Genomic DNA, 16,530 nt, shown 5'->3' on the forward strand with positions numbered 1-16,530 from the left:
ATTGAAAATAAATTGACGAAAGTTTGTATACATATTCTTCTTACGGTTTAAGTGCACTAAGAAAGCATTTTTTTGAAATTCCGAGTTTAAAGGGTTAAAATTGAGTAACAATAAAATTTATTATTTTTTATTTTTTATTTCTTGGTTACAAATGAAAACAGCAACTTGATTTTTGGTGTGTGTAATCTACATGTAAATATCTAAAAACCTCTAAAACTTCTATATTTTTCGAAATTCGACTTTGAAAAAGGTAAAGAAAGGTAAACAAAATTTTAACAATAATTGCACATTTCCCCTAACTCCGACTGTACTAAACGAGATATTCACTAGATCGGGGCGCAAAAACTCTCCATATAAATAACTAAAAACCATTTTCAGGTTTTTTAATTTCGATTTTTTAAGGGGTGCAACAGTGTACGGCGCGGCAGATCAACCACGCAGCCACTGTTACTGTACGTTTGATGCGGTTGGCTGTACTTGCCTCCGGTTACTTGACTAAAATCATAAAATAAAAGTAAATAAATTTCTTTTTTAAAAATGAAAAACGAAGTACTGTCACCTCCTAGCGGTGTTTGTCGGGTAACGCTAAGAACAGGGCAAAACACATTTTTACACTTCGTACGAGTGACCATTATAATGAATATTTTTAAGATGGAGACTAACTTTTGAAACCCGCATTCTTAGATCTCTTAAAGTTAAGGCCTTTACGGACCGAACTGTTGCTGTGAAGAAATTACAATACACCGATAGTTTTTATAAATTGAACAAACAGGAACAAACATTATTCTTACAAACATGAGTTTAATGAACACAGGTGGCTCCAAGGGACAGAGCCCCTGGCCAGACGGGAAGAGCGAGTGAAGCGAGCCCTGACCGGCTAAACATCCCCTCACCGCAACGGGAAATGCTAGAAACCAAATAGCGCGGGAGAAGCTGCGACAGGTCTGCTAGAATATATAAAAAATTTTAATTTTGTGTTTGTATTCCTCTTTATGCACACTATTCGTACAGTCGTTTTTTAAAAACCAAGTACAGCCAGTGCTTACAAGCCCGTTTGTATCTAATTTTGACGAATTTCTATCGATTTACCTCTTTCTAATTACATGACAATGGAACCAATTTCAGCATAAATTGAACGGAAATTTAATTTTAAAGCAAGTTGATATATATTCTTTTTTAAAGAAATATTTATGGGAAGCCATTCCTGTTTAACAATTTTTAAATGATCCCTCCTGCAATAATAAAATAATATTGCAAAAATTTTAAAGAATTTTTAAAAACTTGCTTTATACTTTTTAATCAAATTATTATCATACATTGCACGAGTTTAATTAGTAGGTTAATTTGGATTTCAAAAGATAACATCATATATTGAAATTTCTAATATATTTATAAAATATCAAACAAATTTTCAATGAAACATTTACTATACAAAGTAACGAAAGAGTGAAGTTTTTGATTATTGGAGTACAATTGTAAATTAACAAAACTTTTTTTGTCGCTTATACACATTTTACAGATTTACCCCCTCCACCGTACGGGAGGATGTTTGCAAAAAAGAAATGGTGGAATATTGTATTGTCACCCCCACCTTAGTAACTGTGCAAAATTTCATCACTAGGCAATGTCAGGAAGTATGTTAAATTTAGGATGCAAGATTTGAGGACTAACATGAAAAAAAAACAGAAAAAAAAACATTGTGAGTTAAAATAAAGCAATTAATAATATGAATTTTATTTTATTATACATGTTTAATGTGAGTACTACTTCCTGCTTCTATGAAGTGCGAGCAAGTGATGGCAGCACATGACTACAACCCGGGTGAAACCTAGCATTCCTGAAAGTAACAAATAAAAAAATTATAACTTACCACGAGAAAACCGTTACACATGCATCCCCAGAACTTAGGATCTCATTCTTATGGCCCAAGAGTATATCATTACCAGATTTGGCAAGGATCTGAAATTCCTCAACCCCCTTAGAACCCTTTCCATTATTATCATAGGGGAAAAATTAAATTATTGCTCTATTTGAACCATTTTATCAAAACATGTTCTAACTACAAGGTCAAACGGAAAGAAGAAACTTATAGGTACATAGATAAGTTTTTAGCTATAAATTTAAAAGGTTAAAATATTATATTCGAGTCGGATTTTTTTTCAATAGCGTACGTACTTTTAGAAATAAGCATGAAACTTAATAGTATCTACGATTCACCCAGCCTTTCTCGCCCCAATACCTCCTTATTATATAAAAAATAAATCCCGTTATATTCAAAATAATTTTCTGCAAAATGCATTCTAAGCCTCAGGAAAAAAACAGAAAGTTAGCAATGTCCAAAAGCTACAAATCTACGTCTTCACATACTATTTAGTCCGTTGATATACGTAAAATATATACTGTTATATCTAAACTCTCTTTTACGGATCTTATTCAGGGTAAATAAGAAAATAAATGATATTGAAATGGCTTGAGCTGCCTTTCACTACTTCTTTCTAAGACGCTTTAATCCCATTTATACGATAATTAAATATCAAATTATTATCAAATGGCTCTTTTTTAAACCCTGAGCTCTATTAAGGAAAGTTAAAAATGAATACGGTAATGTCTTTCCGCATTAGAGTCTCTTGTCTGTCTGCAGTTAAACCAACTAGCTACAACAAAAGAATGAAATGTTGAAATTTGAACGGTGCTTTTTAAAGTACTTTGCTTCATAGAGACATTAAAATCTTAACGGCATCGATAAAAATCAGGCCCTGTACATTTCAAGCCCTTCAATCCTTTTATTATCAAAGTATCCAAAACTTTTATCAATGAAAGGTAAAACATATACGGCAATATAAAGTTTCAAGTTTCAAGACCTCTCCTGAGGCCCTCAGTTATTTCTTCGGTTATAAAAAATTAGAATATTCTAGCCGTTCTTTTCGAAAAGGTTTTTTATTTCAGAAAGTTGATTTAAAGATCTCTAAGTTCTTTCGTCTCTTTCCGTTCTTTTCGAAGAGGTCTTTTATTTCATTTATCCTGTATAAATTCACTAGCATCATGCAGTTCATGCTAACTTGTCCCCTAAGAATCTTAATCTCGTAATACCGACAACAACAAAAAATGAAATATTGCAATTTCAAACTGATTTTTCGAAAACATCCGATTTTGAAGGGTACATAACAAATAAAACAGTAATATCAATGAATTTCCAGACTTCTTTTCTATTCTAGTTCCCAAGCACCTATTAACTACAAATAACTAAATAAAAATACTGTGACAGTAAATACCATTCTTTTTCAGAATGATTTCTACCTTCAAGAACAAATAACAAAATGAAATTCAAATCCATGTTAAAGAGGTTCGTTACCTTTATCTCTCTTTAATTAATAGTATTGAGTTACACAATTTGTTCTTATGGTCTGAAGTGATTCTAGAAGCCAGTGAAAATCTTACGGTATTAAAAGTTTGAATTCCATTAATCACACAGGTTACTTAATTTTCTTCACTAATATAAACTGAAATTCTATGACATTCGAACTTTCTGATTTTCAGATTAAAAGAGGAAAACTTATTTTTCAAAGACAAGTAAAAATCCAATGATGTATGCGAGTTAAAGATATTCAGAGCCCCTTAGGCATCTAGGCTCCAGCTTCCTACGGGAAGGTGGAGCCCCTCCTTCCCGTAGTTACTGTAAATGAAAAAAAAATTATTATTATTATAAATCCTACATTTTTTAAAGGGAAACATTTAACCCTTCTGCGGTTAGAAGAAGGCATTAAAAACTACCAGCTGTGTAAATCCGCTTATTTATTAATATAATATAAAAAAGTTTCATATTGAAAAAATATTGTATGCTGAGAATATACTCGGCAATCTTTTTTTATTTTAAACAGTAATATTTCTGCTTTTTTAAGGAATTTTTTTTAACCTATTTAACATATTTTTCCTGTAGAAAAAGTCAAAATGAATTAAAGAAAACAAAATTGCTCTGCAAAGTGAAAAAAAGAAACTGTACATTTAAATGTGTTGGTTTATGCTAAGCTTAGGAAAGTTAAGTTATGTTTTGCCACGTCAACTTATGCTGGTCGGGCTCATTGCTGTATTTGATCTATTAACATTCAGAGCGTGCGTGCAATCCAGCTTAGCCACATATTGAACAGATGTTATGAGCGTAACAGTATATATTTGAGATTTTATTTTCAGTTTGTTATACAAGTATTTATGTAACAATCTGCTTTGGTTTTATATTTTAATAAGGTTTGTTTTTTTATTACAATGGAGTCATTAATTAAACTAATGAAACTTAACAGATTAGAGCTACAAAACTAGGATGCTTTATTTAAAAAAAAAAATTGACATCACAAGTAGACTTCACTGAAGGAGAACAAAATGAACACTAGATCAGGAAAAAAAAGAACAACTGTAGTTTAACTCCATGTACTATGTGATAAACTTATTTTCTGTTTTTGCCTGAAAGAGTAACTACATTGTTTAAATGCAATAACTATGTTAATTAGCTAAATAAATAAATTATATATATAAATTAACTTCAAAGATCGAGATAATTAATCGATGATAATGTTAAATAACAATAAAAATCTAATGAATGCTTACATTACTCTCTATGGAGTGGATTAATAAAGCATACTCGTACTACACGGTAATATTGAGTTCTCAAGCTTATAATGATTTTATAAGAAATATAATTTGTTGAAAAAAACCGAAACAATAGATAAAAATGGTAAGATACAATAGTAATAACGTATAAAAATTAAATAATTACAAATGAAACGAATTATTGTGTCGTATCTGTGAATATAATACATTTAACATCTTTGATATACTTTGATATCAGATATAAAAAAACATACAGATCCAGTCCAAAAAAAAGTACAAGCTAATTGGATTCTGATTAAAGCTGAACAACTAGTTCTAGGAGTACTGGATGTACAGAAAATTAATTGGTAAATACGAGTGTTTTTTCCAATGGAAGATAAATCGGTTTATACGTACAGAATCATTACAAAACTTAATTGACTGGCACGCTGATTAATTATCCGATTAATGCAATTCATCAGCCAATGTACTAAAATATGTTCGGTAGTAACTAATTCATTAATAAATGATATCAGCATTACAACACGTAATTATTATTAATAACTAATACAAAGAATGAAAAAACTAAAATCAAAATCATTGTAAGACGTTAAGTAAAATATATTTTTCAAACCAAAAGAAACAGCAGAAACTTTCTTTTTGTTTATAAAAAAATTGTGTACGGGTAATAGTTCATTCTACAACCTATTTATCCGTAGTTATATATATAAAAAAAATGATTGTTACTGATTTGTTAATAAAACTAATCATAAATTTCATTTAAATAAATCATCGAGTCCGTTAAAAATAATTACGTCGCTCGCCTAATTAGCGCTTTTGGTATTATACCTTCTGTCTTCATAAACAGAATACGCTATCGTGAAACAGCATGCCCAATTAATATCAGAAGCGTGCCAATAACGGTGCATTGCGATACTATATATGCAATGTGGTATCCTTGGTCAACCAAAAATCTGACGATTTATATCTTTTATATCAGATCTTTTTTATTAAATTTTATCCGCTAAAAGTAATTACTTTTAAGCAGTATATCGGTTACAAATTTCTACAAATCTATATTCCACATTTCCTGCTTATACTTTAAAATTAGTAGGAAAACTTGCTTTTGTAGTATAATTAAACCTGCTATTTATGGGAGGCAACTATGACCGTCTATCTCAAGCCAAATTATATTTAACCGATTAAATTAGCCAGTGAAACATCGCTGGCTATTTTCGTATCTGGCCTCGTGAGATGTTTGCAGAATTCCAATCTAAAACTTTGCATTGCTGAAGAAACACATTGAAAACCATTACATTGTTGAAACCATTCATTAGTTTTATCACTAATTAATAATTAATTTGTTATTTTAATATTTCATTAATGTCAAATTTAAACTAATTTCATTTATATAAATTCTTCAAAATGAATCATGTGCACGATCTTTTCATGTAGTATAACCGATCTTACTCCACAATAGATCTTACCGCATTCCGAATTCCTAACAATTCTATTTTTATCAAATAATGTTTTGATTTTTTAGTTGCTTTTTCATAAGCCAACTTATAAAATAATTACGCAAAAATAAAATAAATAATTAATAATAAACCTGAATTATTTAAACAAGTGGGCCTTTTAAACACAAAATTCTATGTCGTTATCTCTAATATTGTGTTATTTATTTACGTTTTAATTTAACACATAAATAGAGTTTAATATAACATAATTAATATGTTATTATTTTTTGGTTGTAATGGCATCGGGTGCTACGGTTATTAACCATGTTTAATGATATAACAATACAACATGCGTATGTCCGAAGACCACAGGCGTAGGCCTACCCAAATATCGTCTATCACCAAAGAAGTAATTACCCTTCTGGACAGAGAAGCGTATCTGAAAAGCCTCTTTCATGGTATGATTCTCTCTTTTTAGTCGCATTGGTATTGTATCTGGTGGAAACATTCAATGGAAACTCTAATACATAACATTAAACAAATAATTATTATTTACATTTAAGATACTTCTAAACTAAAAAGTGAAATGTAAAAGATATTTTATGTAAAATAAAATATATTATTATAATTGCGGTATCAAACTAAAATATTATTATGGAAGATGACTTCAGATTAAAAGTAATACTGTTAGCAGGTAATTTTCTGTTACCTATTTCATTGTACCGAACAATACTATCGAGGATTTGCGGAGGGTTTAAATCAGATTAACAAGAAACATAAAAATAGTAAATCAGATAAATCCATGAAGGCAAAGACTATTACTAAATAAGATTACAAAAAAATAAAAAAAATAATTTTCGATAAAATACTGAAATCAAAACCTCTATTTTATATTATGAGTTTTCATGAACTCTAATTTTTTAACTTCGATTTTAAATTAAAAATAAATTTCATATTTAATATTACGTAGAAAGTTTTCTTTTGTTTAAAAAGACTAGTGCATATTTAATTTTTTTTTTTTCATAAATTAGTATGCTCTCACATACATATCTTTCACTAAGGAAGCTTAAGTTCAGAATGGAAAAAGAGCAGGTGGCCTGCAGTAACTTACTACTCGCTATGTAATGTAGTTATATTTTATAGGTTGTGCACTAAGGTTTATACTGTTTTAAATAACAAATTCATTCGCTTCCTTCTCGACTACGTCATTTCCTGTGAATAAATATATGTGGATGCGTGCGCGCGTGTGTAGTGTAGTGTGTGTATGTGTGCAGTGTATGTGTGTTTCTTTTTGTATGTATTTATGTATGTATAGAACGTTCGACCCTAATTCGACCTGGTTTGTTTTGTTGATAGCGGCAGTAAGAATACGAAGGGTTTATGAGGAGGGATTTCGAATTTAATATTCCACCGTATTATGTAAGTTATTTAATAAATATAACATTTAATTTAACAAAGTAATTAATTCGTATTAAAAACTATTATCGGCATATTATAACTGTAATCTTGATGTTGAAATTGTTTTGCACAATGGATTTAAAAGTGAACTATATTTATAAGTAGTAAAAATAATTATATACTGTATTTTTTTTTTATAATTTAAAATCTGGAATGAAAATAACAAATTTTAATGTAACTTTTCTTATAATAACAAATGTATTTTGCTGTAGAGAGAATTTTTATTAATTTATTACGTCATTCACCATTTTACTATGAGAACGGGGTGACGCAATCAAAGGCTAAAATGTTCGCAGAACGTATAAAATTTATACTTCAGTTTTTATCTATTCATATAATTCTATAAATTATTAATAAACCAATAATCTATGGTAATGGGAGTAATGAGGGAGTCTGACTTAAACAATCCCCATTTTAATGTAAGATTTCTCGAAATGAAATTTTTATCTATAAGAAATAATGGAAGATCAAACTTACAAAAAGTTCATCGCTGAAACTTTCAAAGGATAAAACATATTTCCTTTGCGTTTTCTATATTATTTTCTTTTTTTTTTAAATAGAAGATCAAAATCCACTGAATTTAATAAGAATATCTTCAGTTGGGAATTCTAATTACCTTACAAGGTGTAAGGGGACATTTTATACGCCATTTTTAACTTATATTTTGAATTTGAATTTTTGAAGTATTGATTTTCAAATGTGTGTAATTATATGTTACGCTATTTTTTTTATTTTTATTTTTGTTTAAGGGAGATTAATGAACTAAAGTATAGATAAAGTATTAGAGAGTACTTAACACAAAACAAATGAAAGAGAAGATCTCGTACACTCTTTCTTTTCACTAAAATTTACTTTACGATCTCAATGTCTTTGCCAGAATAGGTGCTAGACTATTAAACCCAACACTTAGCTTTTTATTTTTAGAATAAATCTTAGATTTTAAATAAATTATTATTGAAATCCATGGTGATGTTCTTTATTCCCTTTGAGAAGTGAAACCGTGCACTTTATAACATAAAGTATTGTTTAGAGGTTAAATTGGAGCTACCATTTGAGTACATTTGCTACAATTTGTTAAATTTGAGCTACCATTAGCGTTAAATTGGGCTACTATAAACGTGTGCAAGATGGGTCCTGAAAATTTTGACTGATATATGAAAATCAAAGGAAAGCATCTTCACATCTATTTTTGGACCACTTCAAGAGAGTCAGAGACAGTTTTTCACCCGTATCATAAATGTTGATGAAACATGAATTTCATATCAGTGTCGAGTTCAAACAAAAATCTATGCAGTGGTAAGTTCTCCAAAGTCAAAAAAGTTTAAAAACCCAGTCAACTTGAAGATCATGTAACTATTTTCTTGGACAAAAAAAGGTGTGCTACTGGTGGATTTCATGGAGCTGGGAACAACAACCACAGCAAGGGTATTTGTGAATGACTTTCAAAACTAAGTCGTGCAGTTTAGAACTGATAATATGGAATGCTGTTGTCAGGAATTGTCATTCACGATAATGCACGCTCATACACTGCTGCTTGCATTGTAGAGAAGATTTATCGATATGGATGGGAACTTTTTGACCACTCTCTTACAGCCTGAATCTCACACCCAGTAACAATCATCTCTTCCTTCATTTAAAAAAGTAGTAATTATCATTAAAAATAAAATAAAATTAATTATCTAAAGAGTACATAACAAACATCCTGAACCCTACAGGAGAAAATACCCGCTTTGTAATGATCCTGGTCTCCACACCACTCCCTCCGTTCCTAACCCAGATGGGCTTTACTGCAAGTTGTCTTTTATACTCTCTAATCTGATTACCTATAATAGTCATCAGTTTTACTTTTGTCAGTATGCCACTGATGCAAATGCATCAGCAGACATTTCAATCAGTATGTTTACTCACCTCTGGTGTAGCCTTTATATTAGGCTTCTTCCAATCTCACTCACGTAATCATAATTTGTAGCCCTCTCCACTTTCATATATAGTCTAGAGTTACATCGCCCTTATGAACGAGTATAATAACTGTAAACACACAAAGTTGATCTTTAATCACTTAAATTAGAGAATAGAATTCCCCCAAATTTTTTTTGTTCATTATCTTCTTCAAAAGTTCTTTTAGAATCAATCCAGTAGAAAATGTGCGCCTCATCACGACGGTTCCAAGAAATCTCATTATAAAGTTTAGCTGATACTGACTTTAGTAGATCATATTTTGAAATAAAATTTCAACTGATACCGCTTTTTACTGATAATGCCTTGTTTTGAAGAGCACTCTGTTTTTTTTAATTTTTACAACGTGAATTTTATTAATATTGCTACAGTAAACTTTTTTTTAACATTATCGATAGTAATAGTATTCTGAATGGATATAAATAGACAAACTCGGTCTATAAACATTTAATTCAATTTTATTCTGTATCGCTGAACAATCGATGATTCCTAGTACATATATTAGTTTGTAATAGCACTGTAATTGAGAAATAAGTCGAGGTTTTTTAATGCTATAAGTGATAGTCGAGTCTCATCCTGCAGTCAACCGTGCATGTCCACAGTTTTGTAATATATGTAGCGTGCTTATACTGTACAGATTGCATAGACTACTAGCTCGTCTCACGCATACATATACTAACATCTTTCTCACGTGTGTATGCGCGTATATAAACACGCATACTTAGTACGCATTTGTAAATATATGTATATTATACGTTCTGTACGTTTTAAATTAAACTGTACTTGGTCGGCTAGTCGGTACATTTCCTGAATATATTTTGATTGCTGACCTGTAGGTCATAGAACGATATCTTATATTATCTTGGCAATTACACGGAGTATTATAACTCGATGTCCGGTACACGTAGTATAAGGCTGTAGAGGGAAGTCTGCTCCACTGATCGGTGCAAATTTTGAATCGAAACAGACTATTCGGTAGAGTGGGCTATTAAGATCGTATCAAAGAGATGATGACGATGATGATCTGTTATGTCGAAATAACTGTGTTTGTTTAATTTACGAAAGTAGAATGTAAAAAAGGACTTGTAATACAATAATTACTTTAGAGATTTCTGAATTCATACCAGGTCTTATCTAATACGTCGACTTCTGTTTTGTTTTATTTTTTTAATGTACATAGTCGGAAAAGTGATTCATTCACTACTACTCACTGTGCTTCGTCAGTAAAGATTAAATATAGATATATTAAATAATCAAATTAAAGATTAATAATAGAAAATAAATGCGACTAGAAATATATTTTTACGTCAAGATAAGGTATTTATTTACAAATTTACGATCGTTAAATTGTGAGGAATAATTTGAATTTTTTCAAAGAAATCTTTTTAAAAAAAAATTACTTGATTACTAAACAACGTTTTGAGTTCCTTTACATAAAAATTGGCCGAATTTTATAAAATTAAGCTTATCGGAACCGCACATATGTCACGTGTAGTTCGCTGAGCAGCTCTTAGTAATCGCTTTGTAAATTGTTGTTTATTTTTTAATTTGTTTTTAGTACAAACTTTTCAGGTCTAATTACTAATTACTTACGACAGGTGGTCCGCTAAATCTCAGCCAAATTTACCAAATACTTCCAAACTTATAGAAGTTTAAAATTATCCCATCATAGCTTATACAAACATTTTCGTTTGAGTTTCTTCTTCATGACACATTTCGACCGAGAAAATGTTTAAAAGTGCGATTTTATTTAGTGCAAATTTTTTGCCGCTAATTACTTGGTAAGCAAGGACACGATATACAATTTGTTTAAAGAAAATTCAGTGATATTTTCAAAATTAAGGTTTGTGAAAGATAGATCACCATCCTCCGGTACCAACAGCCCCATTGACAAACGTGCTTTTTCTTCCCTAGGGTCAAAATATTAATTGAAATTATTCTGAGTATGTGTCGATTAAAAACTTAAAAATATATTGGCAATTTCTAAGTATTTAATAATAGCTGATAATTTGTATAGGATTTTACACCTCGTGATACGATGTTAGTGCACAATCATATCGCTCTTTTTTAAAAACAAAAAGAATGGTAATAAAAAGTCTTTTCACGGCCGTTAGATTCTTCATAACAACAAATGTAAATTTACAGTTTTAAAAAATGAACTCAGTGCTCTAACCGACAACAAACTGTAGTCAGGGATGCATTAATTTGTTTAAGCATATACAAACTGTTTAAGGAATTAATTCGGTTTTCTCTCCAGTGCTAATTTGCATTCATTCTGTAAAAACCTAAAAACAGTGAAATCATTACTAGATGTAGATTGCAGTAAATAAATAAGTAATAATTTACATAAGAATACCTTATCATCTATATTAATAAAACTTTTGCCGAATTCCGTGGTGGAGTGGTAGCGTCTCAGCCCTTCATCCCGAGTTCTGGTTTCGAATCCCGGTCAACATGCCGTTTTTCATACGCTAAAAATGTTCATTTTCATAGGGCAAACTGCCCAATGCAGTCGATGCCCGTCATTACAAAAAAAAAAAAACTGTCCACATCTATCGAACTGATTTATGAGTTGCCTCAGATGTTATAAGTAACAAATATTTTTTTTTTAAATGTAGTAAAAAATGTTAGTCGAGGTATTAATAAGTCGGGTTTGTTGTTTGCAATAATCCCTCACGTTGATTTGTGTAACGGTGGTATGCGGCATAAATATTTGTATGAAGTTAATATATCGGCTTTCTTGTTACTGTAACTTCTAGTCGATAAGGTTAATATTTACATTATTGTTATTATGAGGTATTTAAGTAATATTTTCGCTTTTTCTTATCATGTTTCGCTTTTTCCTTATTTCTCCAAAGGTGGCATTTTGAAATATTTTTAATGATTGTGTCACAAGCTACACTTCCTGTGTAGCTAATAAAACTTAAAACTAGAAATAAGTATTTTTATACAGTAAAAAGATGCAGTCGAGCGTGTTATTTCATTTAAATCTCATTTTAATTGTTAAATTTTATTCATATTTTTAAAATGTGATATATATATACTTTTTAACGCTATAAATATGAAATAAAATTACTATTTTTGGTAATAAACCATTTAAAGATCTGGGAATGTTTTATACAGTATTTAAGTTTTATATTTTGAAAAATACCACACCGAGATACGAATTAAAATTTGCCGATTTTTTTTCAGAGTTTCGTTTCCCCAGCTGTATTATTCTTCTTTGTTAGATGTGGTAAAAACTGAAGTTAAAAAGTTAGCCGTAAGATTCAGTCAAACAAAACTATGTAGAGTAATTTGTAAAATGGCTCTCTTTCTTTTTCCTGTTTAGCCTCCGGGAATTGTCGTTCAGATATTACTTCAGAGGATGATATGTATTGAGTGTAAATGAAGTGTAGTCTTGTACAGTCTCAGTTCGACCATTCCTGAGACATGTGGTTAATTGAAACCCAACCACCAAGGAACACCGGTATCCACGATTTAGTATTCAAATCCGTATAAAAGTGACTGCCTTTACTAGGACTTGAACGCTGGAACTCTCGACTTCCAAATCAGCTGATTTGGGAAGACGCGTTCACCACTAGACCAACCTGGTGGGTTATTAAAAAAAAAGTCTGTCTTAAATCTCTGTTTTATATGTCTTAAAAATGGCTGTCTGTTTTCTCCAACCAGTTTTCCAGCTACTACCTGGTCTGAGTGTGTTTGTGTAGCCAATGCAATTACTGCTACCGGCTTGCCAGGCTTGATGTAGCTGCAGATGTAGCGTAATGAAAATGTAAATGTATCGGTAAATATGTAGTCTGGAACAGACTCAGATCTTACTCTCCTGAGACATGTGGTTACTTGAAACCTACCCACTAAAGAATACCGGTATATACAGTCTAGCATTGAAATCCATATAAAAACAATTGTCTTTACAAGGACTCGAATATTTGATATCTCGACTTCGGAAATCAACTGATTTTGTGATGACGAGTTTAACCACAAGTCTTACCCGGCGGGGTAAAAGTTATTAAGTTAAAAGTTTATTTCAGTAAAATGAGTTATATGAGTGTAGCCGATCGGCCGTTTTTCACCGGCCATCTGTCAAATTCCTCTTTGTTCTCGATTATTTACATAATTAAAAATCTGATGTGGACACCACATACATTACTTCCTTGTACTCCTATTAAATTACATTTACACATTTTTAAAAGTACATAAAATTTTATTTCACCAATAACTTCTAATTTATATATATATATTATTGTTATTATTGAAATTATTATTTATCGTAATTTTTTTTTACAATCACAGGTTAATAATTATAATTATTAATAAATCAATATATTTAAATGAAAAAAAGTAAACGAAATGAAGTCGAATTTGAACCGATGTGCCTTTCCCTTTTGAGATCAAAATATTTCATTTATTAAAATTTTATTTGGCTATAACTCTGAAACCAATGAAAATAAGTACCACTTATGACATATCGTTGAAAAGCTCTCAATGAGGAATAATTAGTGCAGTTACGAAAAAGTCCAGATGTTTTGGATTTTGTAACTAGATGTTACAACAGTCCTAAATACAAAATTTAAACATCCTACGGCTAATCGTTTTTGAGTTATGCGAGATACATACGTACAGACATCATACCAAAACTAGTCAAAATGGATTCAGGGATGGTAAAAATGGATATTTCTGTTGAAATCTGAAAACCGAAGTTTTTCCTGATCACAGTACTTCCTTTACTTTGTACAAGGAAGCAAAAATTAATCTTTAATTTTATTTTTAAAAAAAAACTTGTGAATCCAGGGAAAAATAATAATTTCAAAATGTTTGCTATCGATTAAAGCTTATTTAAAATAAGTTCTATTGATTTACATGAAGAATTTTTACCTCAATTTTTTCCGTTTAATTTACCTCTCTTGACTCGTTAAAATTTCATAGATACGTGAAAAGTTTTGTAAAAAATTACAGATACTGATAAAATGTAATCAACCGATGAGGTCGACTGAAAATTTAATCAAAGAGTTTTTAATAACAATCTTTTTATAGCTATATGTAATAAACGATACTAGTGGATCAGTGAATTATTTCATTCAACCCTTCCTTTTGTTTTATATTGATTCATATGTTATGTGCTAAACAATAATATGAAATCATATCGTCAATAATAAACTGATAAAGTATAATAATAACAATTTTATATATATATATATATATATATTTTCATTTATGTATAAAATATGAAAATTAAACATGACTTAATGTTCAAACCGACTGTTAGTCCTTCCAGTTATTTGTAACTAAGTCTAGTATTTTCGCAGAAAGGTGAAAAAATTTATTTAAAAAATTTTTATTTACACCGATAATACAATAATCAGTTAATCAGAATTAAAAAAAAAAAAAACTGTATTTATATTCAGCCAAAATAAGTTAAACCCGATACTACTTAGTTTTGTATTCCATTTTCTTATTTATTATATTGCAATTAAATCGCATAATTATTGTAGAAGCTAATTAAATTCAAGGAAAAGCATCATTGTTATTTATCACTGACAATCATAAAATATAATGTTTGTATGCAGATTCTGTTATTATTGAAACCCACAGAAAGTATTTAAAATTTTCTTTTTTGTTGTTCGATGTAATGATATAATACGTGTTAACAAAAAATTAAAAATATTAAACAAAATTACGAGCACAGTTTGTTTTTTCTGTTATTGCAAGGCTGAGACGAACAGTTGCACAATTTTCTCAGTATAACCAAAGACCTACACTCTATTGGGAACGTAATATTTATTATCAGAATTTATAAAATGTTTTCATTTGAGATATTTTCTACAGAACTTATCTGTTATTATTATTCGATTGAAAAATATTAGATATAGTAAACTATGTATCAGCGATACTTCTATTTATTTAATATGGTTAATGTGAATTAGGGTAAAAGATCAAATACGACACAAGTATAAACTAACCAAAGGTCAATTCTCACGTAACTTACCTTTAAGTTTACCGGTCTGCGCTAGATTTCACTTATTAAAAAATTTCTAATGATTTAATTAATTCATTCTACCATATTATATCCCCATTTAATCTTAACTTACAAAGTGAAATATATCTGATAACTTTTTAAACGTAAACGGATAAACTTGAAAGTATTTTTATTTTGTAACGACTGGATCTTACAAAAATATTTTTATTTTGTTACGACTGGATTTTTACGTTTATTAAAACTCATCTTAATGCTAGTACATGCTTATTGACAGAGCGAAGCGAGAAGCAGTTTTTACTAGATGTTTCGGCATTTCGTCTGCTTGTACATGTTTTTGAACTTAATTACGGCTGATGTATCAACGAATTTCTTCTTGAAAAAATATAATAATTTTAAAAAAAAATTTAAGATAAACATACATTTATGAAAAACATCCACTTAAAATTTGACATAGCCTAATAAATTTGATAAAAATTATATTATTTTATGAGAATTTTTTTCTTATAAAGAATTTTTTTTTTAATAATTTCTCTTATGTAGAATGATTTAAGGATTTTTTATTTATTTATTTCAGAATTTAATGGTAAATTCTGTTAAGTTGCATCTTTAATTACATTAGAAATTTTACAACTTTTGTTAAATTTAGATAAAGGTTCTTCATTTACGTTTATTAATAATAAACATTTTTATTTTTATGTGATTTTATTTTTATCGTTATTTTAAAGTGGCAATCTTTTATGCTAATTGGAGAGTGGCAGACAGAGAGGCAGAACGAAAACTATTTGTCTAGATTAAAAATAGATCATTGTCCAGATTAGCGGTTTTATTAACACGTGTTGAAAAGTTCAAATTCACTCAGGATTTATTGCAAACATTATTCATAGTTAACAGCGTTGAAAATCTCAAACAGACTGAGATCTTAAAAAAATACAGTAAGGGAGATTTGTTATTGTCTTGCGTGTGTACGCATTACACCAGGCAAATTAAGAGCAACAATCAGTCATTTTTATGAGATAAAAGCTTATAAATCCTAAGCTTTGTCTTAGGATTAACACCTACCATCTCGTTTCCATATTTCAGGTAGTAATATGCTACCTT

General features: G+C 29.8%; 1 long non-coding RNA gene across 1 annotated transcript in view; it reads right to left on the bottom strand.

Annotated features, from left to right (window-relative positions):
• Positions 1-1,761: 1,761 nt before the first annotated feature.
• The window catches only part of LOC142318218 (uncharacterized), a 114,750-nt gene continuing 99,981 nt past the window's right edge, over positions 1,762-16,530 (bottom strand). The window contains exon 3 of the long non-coding RNA XR_012754852.1: positions 1,762-1,837. This is a non-coding gene — a long non-coding RNA (uncharacterized LOC142318218). The remainder of the gene's footprint in view (positions 1,838-16,530) is intronic.

The sequence above is a fragment of the Lycorma delicatula genome, chromosome 1, assembly GCF_047948215.1.
Source record: "Lycorma delicatula isolate Av1 chromosome 1, ASM4794821v1, whole genome shotgun sequence".
Taxonomy (NCBI): Eukaryota; Metazoa; Arthropoda; class Insecta; order Hemiptera; family Fulgoridae; genus Lycorma; species Lycorma delicatula.